Genomic DNA, 14,205 nt, shown 5'->3' with positions numbered 1-14,205 from the left:
GACTGGGTTTCTAGGGATTTGAAGCCCGGATCTAGACTCTACACGTAAAAGGGGTTCGAAAGGGTAATTTTAGCAATTTCTAGCCACCGGAGGCGACAGCCACCGACGCTGATGACCGGTGGCCACGACGAAGCCATGATGTCCCAATGGCCAGACATAAGGGAGGCTTGAGATAAAAAAAAATAGAGAGAGAGAGAAGAAAATTTTTTTTTGTTAAAACAAGTGAGAAATGATTTTTTTTTGAAAATTTTTGGCTTATAAAAGGTCTTACTACAACGCCGCTTTGGGCTTGACTTTCAATCGCCCAAAACGATGTCGTTTTGAGCCTAACCCAACAATCCGACCCAAACCCCTCCAGGATCCACGTGTTTTTAAGGGGAGGGCTTAATCGTTGTTTTGGCCCTTTCACTTTTTTTTCTTTTTCGATTTCATCCTATGTTTTTTTATTTATTTTATTTTTCCCCTATAATTTTACTCTTGCCCCTGACCCACTGATAATCCCCTCGAGAATGACACATGTAATGGGGCTGGGATACTTGCCTTCTAAGTCCCTATACTTTTCTATCTTATTCTAATTTGATCCTTTATGTTCCTATTTTATAATTTATGATTTAAATTTTATTACATTTTCAATTTAGTCCCTTTATTTAATTTGATTCCTTTACTTCATGTTTTAAATTTCTGGTCCTTTCAATTTCATTACTCGCGCTTTAACCGTTCAAGTTATGCAATCCTAAATTTCATTTTTAAGTTGTTATTTTATTCTCTTATCTACATTATTATTATGGTATTGATCATGTTATAATTATTGGCATTGTCATCATCATCGATTAATGTCGTAGGTGTATTATATTTACTAATACGATTACTATTATTTTATTACTTTATTATTATTTTATTATATTATCATTTTGTTTTTACCCTCATAGTTATTTTATTTTATTTTTGTCATCATCACATTATATATCATGTTTAAATATATTTGGTCATTTTCGCACCATATTCAAATAAATTGATCGTGTATCACGTTATATGAACCAAGGTGATGTTCTATAATTAGGGGATTCGAGAAATTGTGCCCCTAACTTACGGGGTAATACTTCCTCCTTGAATCGAAATAATCGAATGTCATTTTAAAATTTAAAACATATAGGATTTAGGTAATAATCAAACGATGAGTAATAATCAAACGACGAGTATTCTTGTTTTCGGGGATTCGAGATGTCGTGCCCTAACTTACAGGACATGACCTCTTCTTCTCGATTAACTCGAAATAAGAGAGCCTTCTCCATAAAATTTAATTTAGATCGTAACATTTTCTTGAATAACATCATGCGAAAGGGAATTGCATTTTAAATTATGTTCTAATTCTTAATTTCCGACACTAAGACCTCAAATAATCAACTAGGTACCAATTTTGGGCGTTATAAAAGTGCTAATCTTTACTCATATGTAACCGACACCCGAATTCACTTCCTGGATTTCGTAGATTGAAAATTATTGTTTTAATAATTTTAACCTTATATTAAAATGATGGAATTTCGAGGTGATCCAATCACACCTAATAAAAAGATTGGTGGTTACTCCATTTCCGTTTTAAAATAACAAGTCAAACAAAAAAAAGGATTTCGACAATATATATAATAAATATTTTTTTTGAAGTTTAAAATTTATTTTTTTAATAAAACTCTAAAGTATATCATTTTAAATTTTAAAAAGTCTAAATAATTTATAAAATTGAAAAATGTTATAAAAATTAGAAAAATGTATTTAAATTTGAAGTAATTGCAAAAAAAACTTGAAATTTTGAATACCATTTTAGAATTTTAAAAAATATATTTTTAAACCTTTTTTAAAAAAATTATAATTTTTTATTATAATTTTTCACATTTTTTGTAATAATATTATCAATTTCAACTAATTTCTTTCCAATTATTGTATGTTTTTGTAAATTTTATTTTTATAATTTTTATGTTGTTTTCTAGATTTTATATATTTTTCTGATTTTTTATATATTTATTTCTAATTATTATATTTATTTTAATGTGCATATACATTTAATAAAATAAAACATTTTTTTACATAAAGGCGTGTCGCTTTATGATTGGCTATAAAAAAAATTTTTAATGTCTGCCAAAAATGGATTAAAAAAATATAATGAAGGCATTCTTTAGATAGCAAATTGGGAATTTGAGTGTACTTAAACTATTAAACTAGGACCTGAATTTGAGTGTACTTAAACTATTAAACTAGGACCTGAAAAAGTTTAAGTACTAAAGTGAAAAAATAGGTATATTTTAAGAGTCAAATCGTGAATAAACTTAATCTATATTATAGTAGTAGTTAATGTATGTATTATATTTTTAGTAATAGTTATTTATTATAATATTATTTGATGTATTAGTAATAATATATTATTATATTATGTGTTAGTATTAGTAATAGTTATATATAATTTATTATTTTATGTTTTAGTAATATACTAATTTATTATATTAGTTTAAAGTCAAGTTAGGTAATTGACTTTGGTTTCGGTAATATTTATATAATATATTTTTATATTATCATTAAAATTTAATTTTATAGATTTTAATAATTATTAATTTTATATAATTATTATATATATATAATTATAAATTAAAATATTTTATATTAAATTAATGTTTTTAAAATTTTATTTCACTTAACATAAAAATATTATTAACTAAATTTTAATATAAATATGTAAGATTAAATAATAAATTTTCAAAAATTAAAAAATTATCATAAAATTATATTAATTATTAATATTAATTATGGTTGTTCAATTATAAAATCGAGCTTTGAGTTGGATCTATATTTAACTCAAGCCAGATTGATTTCAGGTTCGAATTCTGTGAGGAGCTTTTTCGAGCTCAAACTTTTGCAAACTCAAAATACGAGCTCCGATCGATACTGATAGACTTTTGAAAATGGAAAGACTTTTCTGGCGTTCAAATTTATGGATTATCATCGATGAAATATAAATCCTTAAATAAATATTATTAATTTATGCACTAAATCTTGGCGTGCTTCCTATCCAATTTTGTCCAGTTAATTGCCCACTAAGTTGTTAGATCAATTTGGTTTTACTTAACAAATGTCTGCATTTAGCAACTCAAATGCTCTAAAATTCGCTAAATATCAATCAGTTTATGCACAGCCAAAATGATCATATTAAACCATCAAAAACTTGTCTGTTTCAGTGGCTTTACCCCAACTCAACCCACAAAATTCTTCACTTCTCAGTGTTCTTATTTATTTTCCGGATTATTTTGCTAAATCCCAATCAAATAATATATTGAAAATTTACAATATAATTTTGACCATATTTAATCTTGCCAAGGATCACTCTCTGTCGGTACTTCCGATGGTTCGATAACTTGGGTCTCTGAAGTTTCATCGTCACCCGTATCGGTTTCAGCAGCATTAGCTTCTGATGCTTCAATCTCATCTTCTTCCTCTGATCTACCCCATCTGCCTCCAAGTGCCATTGCCATCATCTCGTATATCTTGTTTCCCAACTCAGCAGGGCTCTCAGGCTGCACAATCCAAGATGAATGTAAGAATAACATGATACATAAAAATCTGCAAATATGTTAAACCTAAATCAAATAACGGATTCTATCCACTTACAGAGAAACCACTGGAGATCAATGCTGTATCATACAACAAGTCAACAGCTCTCTTAGCATCACTGCTTTCGGGTGCATTCTTGCATGCAGCCTGCATGGAAAATAGAACCAAAATTAACATCGTAATTACACACTCAAACGACAACATCGTATATCAAGTTTAACTAAAACGGTCATACATTCAAGTCCTTGATAATTGGATGATCTGGATTAATTTCTAGTATCCTCCTTCCCCTCATGAACTCCAAACTTGCAGTATCTCCAAGGGCTTGTGCTTTCATCAACCTTCATTATGCATTTGAAAATACTAGTTGAAGAATAGGTTTCAAATATTTCTATGACTCATATTGAGAAGCAAAAGCAAACTGCTTACCTCTCCATGTTGGCTGACCATCCAAACTTGCCAGAAACAAGCACACAAGGTGAAGACGATAGACGCTTCGAAATTTGGACTTTGGCCACTTTGTCTCCAAGTTGTTGCTTTACCCAATCACAGAGAAGGTTGTATTCTTGTTTAGTTTCCCTCTCTTTTACCTCATCTTCATCACCTGTATGATGACAAATTCCATCATATTCACTCCAAAGCCATCAGAAATTAAGAGCAAAAATAAGTAAATGAAAAGATGAAATCATAAACACCAACCAAGCTCTAAATCTTCCTTGCTAATATCAACAAATTTCTTTTCTTTGTAGGTCTGCAGATTTTGGATGGCAACCTCATCGATAGGTTCTATTAAATAGAGAACCTATAAAACAAGAAGCTATATCAGTTATCATGGAACATCAAAAGCAAAGAGACCATATCCACTACAGGAAAAAGACAAACAAGGGTTTAGTAAAAACAAGAATATAAAGGTCTCTTTCATCCTATCATTATAAGAAACAACAAATGTTATCTCTTTTCTATTCTTAAGCTAAGTTTTTCATGGTATTTCCAAACAGAAGACTACCCAAACATGATTCAGGCAATTCACTATTATATGACATCTATCAAATTTAATCACATTATTGAAGACTACAAATTTCATGTTCGGCAGCCTAAAGACCAAATGCCAAGTTTATTTAGAGCCTTGTACATCTAATGCAAATCTAAAACATACCTCAATGTCTTTTTGAACCAATTTCTCCAAGAATGGAGCAGTCTTGGCACTTTTTAAGCTGTCAGTTGCTAAGTAATAAATTGCCTTTTGATTCTCACTCATATTTTCAGCATAGGTATCCAAACTTGTCAATTCCTCTTCACTTTTTGATGTGTAAAACCTAAGCAATAGAGTTATACGCTTGTGATTACCAGAGTCTTCAATGCAGCCCAACTTTAGAAACCTGCCAAAGTTCTCCCAGAATTTTTTGTAATCCTGTAATCAATTTTCAGCTAAGTTAATCAACAAAGTTCAATTCAGAAATAATGAAAAAACATATGATCCCCATCATGCTATATACCTCCTTATTTTCACTTTCAGAAATCTCTTGAATCATGTCAAATGTTTTCCTGACAAGCCTCTTTCTCATGATTCTCACCTAACACATAATAACCATAGATTAGTAAATAACACAAGTAACAGTAGTAATTAAATAGCTAGCTGCACTGCTCATAGCCCCTAAACTGAAAATAAGAATTGTACTTGGCAATAAATGAGCATGCTTGTGGATGTAAAATTTTTTGATATAACTACAGAAGTGTAAACAAAATTAATCTTACAATTCGAGACTCTTGAAGGATCTCTCGAGAAACATTAAGGGGAAGATCATCTGAGTCCACAACACCCTTCACAAAGCTCAAGTATCGTGGAAACTGAAAAACAATGCGTAAAGATTAAATACAAGTTAAAGCTTAATAACACAAGCTACAAACAGAGGATCAACTATTATCACAGCCCCCACTTCCAAAATTTCAGGATTCAGTCACTTATATGAAAGTACACACACACAAAAAAAAAAAAACTGAAGCTTTCTACAGCTTTATCATTAAACAAGCAAGAAATGGAAGGAAACTTAAACCAAAACAGACTAAAATTTTCTAGTCATCTGAGTTTTATTCGATGCAAAGCAATATAATAAGTCCCCACAAACGAACTCAGAACTGCAAAATTTAGTACTCTATAAATAGAGCTATCAAGTGACCAAGTTAAAACTTACCAGCTCTCCATCAAAATCATCCGAGATAAATACACGTTTCACATACAATCGTATGTTCTTTGTTTTAGGATTCATAACATCCTCATTGTTGAGAGGACCCATGCCAGGAATGTACAGAACACTCCTAAACTCCACCTCACCCTGCATAATTACAAGGGAAACATTAATGGCTTTTGCTAGGCATAAGTTGTCAATTTATAGAACTATAAATGCACACTTACCTCTGTAGTGAAGTGAGTGTATCCAAGAGGATCCAAGAATTCATTGAAAGTCTTCTTGTAGAATTCATTGTACTCACCCTTTTCAACATCCTTTGGATTTCGCATCTACAACAGACCTCCCAAAAGACATGTAAATGATGGTTTATAACAATAAAAACTATATGGAAAATAGAGGATATTCTTAAGAAAAAGCAGGCATTAAAACTTGCATTTATAGAGGTGACAGAACAACAAACTCAGCCATATTGGTTTTGCTTCATTTGCTAATTCCCAGTCCTAATATTTCTCAGTTTTAGTTGTCTTCTTTTTCTTCTCACCCTGTCAACAAGAAGATAAGTCCACTATAACACAATATTTACAAAGAAGAAAGTTTGCTACAAAAATTAACATCAAAAGCAGGGTAAGGTTACCTCTGGCTTTTCTTCTTCTCCTTCTTTTGGTTTTTCTTCCTCCTCTACCTGCTCAAAGGTTGAATATAGTAAAGAATGGTCAAGAACTTTCCATGCGCTCAGAGTTCAAGTGCACATAACAAAATAGAGTGACTCTTTCGCATTGGCTATGGAGACTGGGAAAAAATAGAAGTCCATTGATGGGCTTAAGCCAAATGGTAACATCTTCAAAAGAAACAAATTCTTTTCATAGTTTGTATATACATATATATAGTCACAGTTTGTGTATATATATACATATATAGTTATAAATCTCAAACATGGCGTGGATTTTAACACTGGTTTATACAACTTGAGACATCCATGAGGTCCAAAGTCAGTACTGATTAAGAACATGAGGAGTCTCAAGGCAATGGAGAGGGGTAACAATTAGTCAGTCTGATATTTTTAAATTGCTTACCCTTGCTTAAAGAAATAGTAGAGAAGTACATACAGACATACACTAACCTCAACTGTCCTTGATTTTTCTTGCCAAGTGTAGATGGGGAAAGAAACGAATTGGGAGTAATTCTTCACCAAATTCTGAATTCTGATCGGATCAGAGAATTCATACTTGTCATCTGACTGCAAGAGAACAACATCTTAGACCAAATTTGGCACTTGGAAGAACCAGAATGTAAAGGCCATTATACCAATAAACACGACATTAAAATCTCAAAACTCCATCTACTATCTTCTTTTCATATTTCAACATACAAATACACTAGTTAAACAGAAATATTCAAACATGATATAATGGGACAAAAAAAAAAGGAACATGTTGAGTACCCTTAAATACAGTGTAATCTGGGTACCACGGTTTAGAAGCTTTTCAGGATCAGTTTCCTCCCTGATCACATAGGAGCTACTATCTGCTACAGCTTCCCAAATATATTGCTTCTCTGACTTTGGACTCTTTGTGGACACAACAACCTGATCAAGAATAATTTTAAGCAAACAAATGCAATTAGCACTTAAACATGAAAATTATTGAACCAAAAAGAGGCTTCAAATAGGAACGGAAAGATCATAATGCAAGATACCAATTAAGCAGATAGCATGTTACCTTCTCCGCAACAAGAAACGCAGAATAGAATCCAACACCAAATTGACCGATCAAGCCATTGTCTGCCCCTAGATCCTTATTTTCCTACAGAGAATTAGATGCCAAGTAAGTGACCAAAAACAGTAAACTTTTTTATTTAAAAAAATATATATGAAAGAGGTTACCTTAAGAGCCTTAAGAAATTTTGAAGTACCACTTTGAGCAATTGTTCCAAGACAGTCAACAAGCTCTTCTTTTGTCATGCCAATACCAGTATCTCTGAAATCCATGAAAAGAAATTTTAAGAAAATAAGTCCTCCATTTCAACTTTTTCAGTAAGAAAGGTCATAAGCAAACGTACGTGATAGTGATAGTCCCATTATCTGGATCAGGCTTGATGCGTATCTCAAGTTCCCCAGCATCTCCAAGCAGTGAGGGCTCAGTCACACTTAAGAATCTAAGCTTATCTAAAGCATCACTAGCATTACTAGAGCGCAAAAGCATGAATTCTTCATTAGTTTCAATTCAAAACTAGGAGTCTTCATTGTAAAAAAAGAAAGAAAAGAAATGACTAGTTATAGAAGACAAAAGTTCTCTCACCTTACAAGCTCTCTCAGAAACACCTCTTTGTGGCTGTATAGACTATGAACAATCAAATCCAACAAGCGGCTAACCTGCAGCCATGTAAAAATCGTGCCAAACATAGGAGAGAAACCATCATTATTAAACAAACACCTACCCATTAATCAACAAAAGCTATTATATCCAATAGAAAAAGAAAGCCACCTCGGCTTGGTATTCAAATTTTTCCCCGGAAGTCACTTGGGTCTCTTTCTCAGCAACTGTGGACGTCACACACTGAACCGCAATCAGGTTGTTTGTCTTCTCAAGTTTCCACCTTAAGCCAGAGCAAGAGAAGGCGTTGTTGAGAGCATTTGGGGTTAGAAAGGGGGTTCGGAGAGTGAAGGCCTTGTTGGGGTTTGTTAAAGGGAGAGAAGTAGCTAAAGATGGGGTAGCTAAGCTTCTAGTTGGAACTGAAGCCATGAAGGCAAAGCTTAAGAGAAAGTGAGAGTGTGGGAATAAGCAGAAGTGAAGATAAGAAACTAAAAACCCCACTGAGAGGGTGTTAAGGGAATGAATGGAGGTTCCAGAAACCCGGAAATAAGGTGGGGGAAGTTTTAGAGTTTAGAGTTATACTTTGGAATTCAAAGGCCAATGATTCTGGAACCATATGACATTATCCCCCTATTCTTTTTTGGGTAAACTCTGGTATTAGTCACTATACTATACACAATTACAATAAAGTCACTCATTCCCTCAATCTATTCATATCTAATTTGTCCTTCAAATATAATTCTATTATCAATTTAGTACTTTTGGAAATTTTTTTAGCATAATTCTAAAATCTTCTAGAAATATCATAAATTTCTTTAAAAAATCTGAAAATTCATAGTTTAGTTTTATGAAACTATAAAAATAATATTAAGTATTTCAAAATCTAATTTTTTTATCTAAAATTCCAAAAGAATTTAAAATATTTTATTTTTCAATTCAATTAAATTATTGCTCTTGCTGACAAATCAACAATTTTGGCTTTATTTGAATCTTGATGCTAATCAAGTTATCTTTCCCCTTATATGTATCAACAATATTCCATGAATCAGGGGCAGAAGGTAAGGCCAATGGAGCCTCCCATAAAAAAATATTTCAATTTTGAAAATTTTTAATTAAGGCTTTTTAGTTTTTTTTGAAACTTTTAACTAAATTCTTCTAAAATTTTTGAAATTTTCATTAATTTCACAAAAAAAAAATTAATTTTTTAATTAAACTTCAACTTTTAAAAAAATTCCCATTAAACTCTTAAAATTAAAATTATTAAAATTTTTAATTAAGCGCCCATCCGCAACCGTCATGAATCCAGCTCAAATTTGAGAAGCGCTACTTCTCTTTCATATTTGAAAATAATGATAATCTCATTTATTTCATAAAAACAAATAGGTATAACTCTTTATTTAATTTTTTACTTTCTTTTTTAATCTTTAAGAAAACATTTTATTTAAAATGAATGAAAAATTAATATTTATTATCTTTACTGATGTGATATATATGTAAATTATTACGTGAATGCTATTAATTAATTTTACTCAAAAGTTTATAAAAATTATTAAATAACTTAGTAACATTATTAAAAAGTATAAAAATATTTTAATGATGATATGGCATATACATGGTATACACGAGAATATTGCATTAGCAATTTGAGGTATTTGACAAATAATACAAGTTTAATGGCTAAAAAATATAAAAAAATTGATAGACAAAAAAAAAATTTAAATCGAAAGGTCAAATAAATTATTATGCAAAATAAATATTGGATTATAAATTAAAACATGTAATATTTATATTCAAATGTGTGTAAATATGGAATACAGTTATCAAACAAGAGTATTGGCCAAAGGGGTAAAATAGTGGCCAAGTTTCTGGAAATTATAGGGGCATTGTTCAGCTAATAACTTTATGATCCAAATTTGAGAAGGAATTTATGAAATTTATTCGTCCTTCTCATATTTTAAATTTTAATTGAATAATAAAAAATATGCGGTTTTTTTAAAATTTCTTTCTATTTTTTTTCCTTTTATTCTGATGCATCTATTTTTTAATAACAAATTTTAATCTCATCACAGTACACATTCAAATAATATTTGCATGCATACCAATATATAATTTATTATTAATTTGAGTATAAAATATTTATTAACTTATTATTTAAGTTTTTTATTGATTTGATGCCATTTTAAACAGGATCATCAATTCGGTTAAAAAAATTATAAAAATATATTTTATAACTATAATACGTCATATTATTCGAAAGTATTTTAGTTTTATTTAAGTACATAGTTTTCACACGCATACATGTGTGATAAGATTTCTAGTATTATAATAATGTTGATTGGATTAGTGTTACAAATTAACTCAACACTATCTCAAGATACATATTTCATATGTCATTATTAATAATATTGATTTTTTGTATATAATACACATTTTATGTGTTGCTATTAATTAGTTATAAATTGTACATTTCATTATTTAGTATATGTTATTTTTAAACACACATTTGTATTCTAAAATCGTAATTTTCACACGCAATACACGTGTAATAAATTTTTTAATCTTAGTCTTAATTTAGAGGTCAAGTTTTTCACTCTTGAATTAAAGTATCACGTTATCATTTTATTAGCAATAATCAATGAATAAGTGATCATTTTATCCCGCCACGTCACCACTGCCATCCAGTCTCCATAGTTAGCAGTTCCTTTACCCAAAACATTGCCAACTCCAACTGAAGCACACTTGAATCAACTATGAAAGGAAAATGACCCATTCCATCAATTTCTAACTTATAACACTCTTTACTATTTGTTTGTGCTAGTACCAGGAATCCTTTGTGAATCATTTTACAATGATAAATACATGTCTCTAATCTTGTTCATTAAGTTAACCAGAGGCTGGTCCATAAAAAGATTTCTATAGATTTATCATGTGAACTATTACTAGATCATATCAAGGTTCACTCAGTCCAATAAATTTTTTAGAATTTCACTATTATTTCTATAAGGTGTAATTAAATCACATCTTAATACAACACTCCATGATCTTATTTCAGAAGACATTTCTACAAAACAGCTGCCTCCAAACTCCTATTCTCTATGAACCCAACTAATCATTTTTAATACTCCATGTGAATTACATATCTTGTATCAACACACTGAAAAAATTCCCTGTGGAGCAAATACAAATGATCTAAATTATAAAAAGAGAAAAAAGTTACGGCTACTGTGGGCTTGGGACCAATGAAGTTGTCAACTATAACGGGCTAAGTCTTGGATCACTTAGTTTCTACTTGACCCTGAATTTCTAGTTTCTGTAAATGGGTTTAAGGCCATAGTTAGCCGCAGTCAGCTTCTTGGACCTAACGGACCAATTGACATTGCAAAAAAAAAACAGTAAATTAACACGACAAAACTTCAAGTAATTGTCTTATGCTTTCGATGCATATGGAGAAGAAATGTCGTCAATAGAAAGAAGATTGATCAACTGGCATTGGCTTTTCCAATGAAGGGAATATAATAACATTCAATCAATACAGCCTAATATATACCAATATAAGACAACTATAAACTTTAAACATGGACTAAAAAAAAAAAAACCAATACTACAGGTGATATTTGAAACATAAATATATTGCCCGTGATACATTTATCGGATAATTATTTAATATATCGGTCGTAAAATTTTTTTTATTTTACACATAAGGTTAAAAGATTGACAAGTACCCTTTTTATATTTAAAAAATAAAAATATAAATATAAATGAGACATATGACAGGTTGTTAATATTATTTATGAAACTAAAAAATTGCATCGATTGTATATCAAATAATAATCCATATATATTTTCATATTCTTCTTTTTGTTAAGTTTTCCTACGAGGTGTATTTCATGTAATTTCACATTCCCGGTTAAAATTATCTTATTTAGATTCAAAACATTTTAGACCCTCATAATCTCACATTCTTAAATTGTGTCAAAATATTGAAATATAAAATGTAATTCCAATATCACCCATTACTTAGATTATCTAAAATTATGGGTATAATTTGAAATTCTAGAAAAAATTGTCCTTTGTTTTTATTAATTTAACTCGTTTTTTTTCCAAATAAAATTTAAGTATAATTAAAAAAAATCCCCTTTTTCTTAATAGTAAAACAACAGTAGATCTTTCAAAAAAAACAGTAGATGTTTTTATAATAAAAAAACAACAACAGTAAATGTGATATTTTAAAATTATACATTATTTTTATTTATTCTATAGATTTATTTATCAGTATATTAATTATGATTTATAAATAAGGATTGATAATAAAATTATTTTTTACAAATTATTATAACTATGATTTATAGATTCATTTCAATTTTATATATTTACTAATTAATATATAAATTGTAATAAAAACAAAAATATAATAATTTAATGAAAATTAGATTAAAAAAATTAAAGTTGTTAATAACAAATTCTAAAATAATAAAATTAATAAAATATACTTTTAAATAATCTTATATTGCATGCAGCTAACTTTAAAATTTTACATTTTAGTGAAATAAATCAACAAAATAAAACTGAAGATAGTCAGCAATCCATAATTTAATATTCTCCTAATAAGCTAGCAAACGCTGAAGCAGTTTCTTACCAGATTGTTCCTTCTCCAACTACGGTTTCGTACAATATAATTATGTGGTGGGCATGTGGCAGAACATGCTTCTGGTTGTATTCCGATACAACTATGGCACATACTTCGACGTGTAGGTGTGTGAAAATATGTTAGCCGGTGGTGGCTGGCGGGTTTAGACGCACCGAATCATTCAAATGGTGTTGGAAACTACGCTTGAGCTACCCACCTATGCTAACCTATCCTACCCTCAGGACCAGGGTTTCACAAATTCTTAGCTATTAAAAAAGATTGCGGTGTCTTAGTTTACATCCCTATTGTGTCTGTTTTGGGACCCAACCCTATTTCTTTCTTAATTATTTAATAATATTTTAATAAATTTCTCAGGTTATTAATTCATAATTTTTGTATTTTTATTTTGAATCTTGAATTCCAACCTTAAATCTCGAACTCAAATCCTAACTCTTGAATTCAAACTTAAATTTTAAATTCTGAGAGTTTGGGGTTTAAGGTTCAAGATTCGGAGTTCAGTGTTTAGAGTTTGAAGTTTTAGATTTAAAGTTTAGAATTTAGAGTTTATAATTAAAACTTGGGGTTCGAGGTTTGAGATTTAAGGTTTATGATTTAATGTTTTAGATTCGAGTTTTCAGGGTTCTAGGTAAAAAAAAATACCAAAATTATATGTCAATAACATAGAAAAAATTATTAAAATGTCATTAAATAATTAAAAAGGGACTATGAATAATGTGATGAGAATGATTGATAAAATGATTTATAATGTTTTTCCTATGTTTAAATAATATATTAAGGTTGTTTGACTCATTCCTATTAGTAAGAATTACTTATTAGTAAAATGTGTGAGATATTGATTTATTCCAATCAATGAGGCATAAATTGTAAATATATATAGTTAGGTTAACAAATTGACAATGATTTTCTATATTGAGCATATTTAAAACATATGGATAGATTATAACATTTTTAAACCTACCATATGAATAATCTAAACCCAATAAAACTTTAGAAGGCTTCTATTTTTTTTATACATTATATCAAAGTTATTAATGTAATAAGTATAGATATATGCTTATAACATCATTCATTCATTATATTTGAGTTAGTAATTAATATCTAAATTAAAAGATAAATAAACGAAAGAATTTAATTAACATGATATTAATACTTTAAAGATTCATAGCAACTATTGTTGCCCAATTTCAATAGAGGAAGGATTTGAAAAGGCTGAAAATCATTCAAGAAAACAAAGGTGTGGGGATTGGAGAATAGTAGCCTACTCATTTGGGAAATCAAGATTTGAAACCGTATATCAATATAGCCTGCTTGGGGCAAACAAAAACGAAAACCTAATATTTCTCGTTGACTACATGGCGGCAGACAGGCGCAGAACACACGTACCTTGCATTTTACGTTATCTAAGCTTCCACCATTACCTCTAACACTAAGCTGCTTGATGGACCACTTTTAAACCCTT

At 29.8% G+C, this 14,205-nt stretch overlaps 1 pseudogene; it reads right to left on the bottom strand.

Moving 5' to 3' along the window:
- Window positions 1-3,176: 3,176 nt before the first annotated feature.
- On the bottom strand, window positions 3,177-8,724 carry LOC107894992 (heat shock protein 90-5, chloroplastic-like; annotated as a pseudogene).
- Window positions 8,725-14,205: the final 5,481 nt, after the last annotated feature.

This window comes from Gossypium hirsutum, chromosome A13, assembly GCF_007990345.1.
Source record: "Gossypium hirsutum isolate 1008001.06 chromosome A13, Gossypium_hirsutum_v2.1, whole genome shotgun sequence".
NCBI lineage: Eukaryota > Viridiplantae > Streptophyta > Magnoliopsida > Malvales > Malvaceae > Gossypium > Gossypium hirsutum.
Note: the sequence above shows the minus strand (reverse complement) of the source record. Positions and strands in the feature narration are given on the sequence as shown.